Below are 2,757 nucleotides of genomic sequence, written 5' to 3' on the forward strand. Positions count from 1 at the left end.
GTGGCCGGAGGTTCCTCGCAGTCTGCTCCCGCCTGGGGCCACCTCGTCTCCCGGGACGGAAGAGGCGAGGGGTCTCCGCGAAGCTGCTGCTGCGCACGGCCGGGCGCGGGAAGCCGGGGACGCGACTCGGCGGCGACGTGGGGCCGCCAGTGCGCGTTGAGTCCGCTCCCGGCCTTGCTCCCGTTTCCTCAGACGGAGGCTTCGCCCGAGTGCGAAGGCCGTTGACGCGAGCCGGGAAGCGGGACGCCGTGACGGCAAGCCTGCAGCCGCGAGGTGCCCGTGGCCGGCCCCGAGAGCGAGCCGAGGGCGTTCGTCTCGGGACAATTCGGGAAATAAAGCCACACGTCGCCCTCTTGGCTCCACCCTGGCCGCAGAACGGGCGGCTTAACCCGAAGAGGACATTGAGACCGACGCAGCCCATAAGGAGTCCTTGTTCCTAGATCGGTGTCAGCCATCTGGGCCAAAGCCTGCTTAGAGGCTAGAAGTGAGTTACACAAAATTATTTCAGGAAAAAAATTCTCAGTTAAATTTTAAGTCATCAAATGGTTGATTCCAGTACCTTCACTGGCCCAGAAAGTGTGCACTGCCCCTTGCCAGTTTTTCATTGTCTTACTTTGAATAAGATCATGAATTACACCTAAGTGAAAACAATGTAAAAGGAAAGGTAGAATGTGTTAGCGGGCAGTGCTGGATTTCACCAGATCACTAAACTTCCCAGGCTGAACGCCAGCTTGAAATCCTTCTGTCTCAGCCTTCCAGAGTGGGGGGATCCTAGGCCGGTACGACCGCGGCCAGCCGGACAGTAGTCTGAAGGAAGTTCTTGAGTATTTGATCACTTACGCTGCAAGTCTAATACACATGGGAGTGATCATGTGAACATCAGAAGAACTAATACAAACTATATTATTGGTGGTGAGCCTTGTGCCTGGCTGCCCCTCCCTCCGGGGGTGGCTTTGCAGAGGTGGTTAGTGGGTGTGATTACTAAACCAGTCCACTGACTGATGGCTTGGCATGGTTCTCAGTGTGGATAATGAGGTGGCCCTCCCTGGGTGTGAGTGCTACCTGCCCTAAGGACAGCTATGGAAAGCCCTGGCCTTGGTCTGGTAAATTTATGTTTGTAATCTCATGGATAAATTATTGGAATCCCCTCAAGTTAATTCCAACTACCACTTCCAGTGCAACCCGTGGCAAGAGTAAAAGACGCTTAAGGCTTATTTGTAATTTTGGGGAGCCAAGGGGGCTAAATCCAGCCACAGTGATGGGTACCCAGGTGACAGCCTGGAGCATTGGCTCTTCATCCTGCCTCGACCTGGCTCACAGTAGAGAGCAGCAGGTGGAGTTTCCAGGAAAACATGCTTGCCATCCTCAAAGACTACCACCAGCACCTCAGCTAGACTGATGTGCTTTGTTCAAAGCCAACTGAAGGGCTAGGAAAGAGTCCTAGCCAGTTCTATATGTATCAATACATGCAGACAGGTTTAGGCACAGCCAAAATGGAGATGGCTACTCTTCTAAAGGAGAGTGGTCCAGGTGGTCTTCCACATATATATAGTGATATATAGTTACTATCAGCTCAGTAAGTTTTGTTAGAGAAATGAGAAATCTTTTTTTTTTATATTAAATTAATTCTGACCTGAGCCATCTCTTGCCAGAATTGTGCCTGTCAGGAGTTCTCTATAGTTTGGAAAACTTGAGGAAACAGCTCAGAAATCCAATTATAAACACATTAGGATGTAAATTGCCTAAGTTCACTGAATCTGTGTGAGTAAATGCACATCCTTTCTGCTACGTATTATCATTTGCCTTTTACCTCACACTTCAGGGTCAGAGAGGTTAATGTTCTTGGGGCCGGGGAGATGGCTCAGTGGAATAAGCACTTCCCTGGCGAGCGCAAAGGCCTGAGTTCAATCCCTGGTTCTGCCAAAAAAAAAAAAAAAAAAAAAAAGCCATCAATGGTTTGGCATAAAAATAAGAGAGGTTAATGTTCTTACTTCAGCGCCCACAGCCAAAGCATGGCCAGAAGCCCTGCTCCTTCCTGCTAAAGCTGGGGATAAATCCCTCAGTTTTTTATTTACTTATTTTTAAATTTTATTTATTTATTTGCAGTCCTAGGGATAGAACTTAGGACCTTACGCTTACAAGGCAGGTACTTATGCCACTGAGCTATCTCCCTGGCCCGATCCCTTGGTTTTTAGAAACTACTGTCTAGGAAGCTAATCCAAGCTGTTTAAGAATATAACCTTTGGCGAGAATAGTTAGGACATTTGGAGATGTATGAGTGATTTTTTTTTTTTTTAAGTAATCTTCATAATTAAGTTATGCTAGTCAGGCCTGGTGGTACACAGCTGTAATCCAGCACTTGGGAGGCCAAGGCAGGAGGATTGTTGTGAGTTTGAGACCAGCCTGGGGTACAGAGTGAACTCAAGGCCGGTCTTAACTGCATAGCAAGACCCCGGCTCAAAAAGACAAAAAAAATTAAATAAATAAATAAATAAATATGCTTTTGTTATTTAGTGCCTGGAAATCATGAATTGCCAAAAAGCTTGCCAGAAAGGCCATTAGATTATTCTTTGAAAAGCATTGTCTATTTCATTCACCTCTGACTTAGTCTAATTTAATTTTCTTTGAAAGACTGTCTCAAGTTTTTTTTTACTTTTAAGGAACATATATCAGCTCAGGCCTTTCCTTCATATGATAAGGGGGAAAAGATTTCTTGATAAATATTTACTGTTTCAAAATCTCACCTTGGGGGCTGGT

Source organism: Octodon degus, unplaced genomic scaffold (genome assembly GCF_000260255.1).
Source record: "Octodon degus isolate 3935 unplaced genomic scaffold, OctDeg1.0 scaffold00001, whole genome shotgun sequence".
Lineage (NCBI taxonomy): Eukaryota > Metazoa > Chordata > Mammalia > Rodentia > Octodontidae > Octodon > Octodon degus.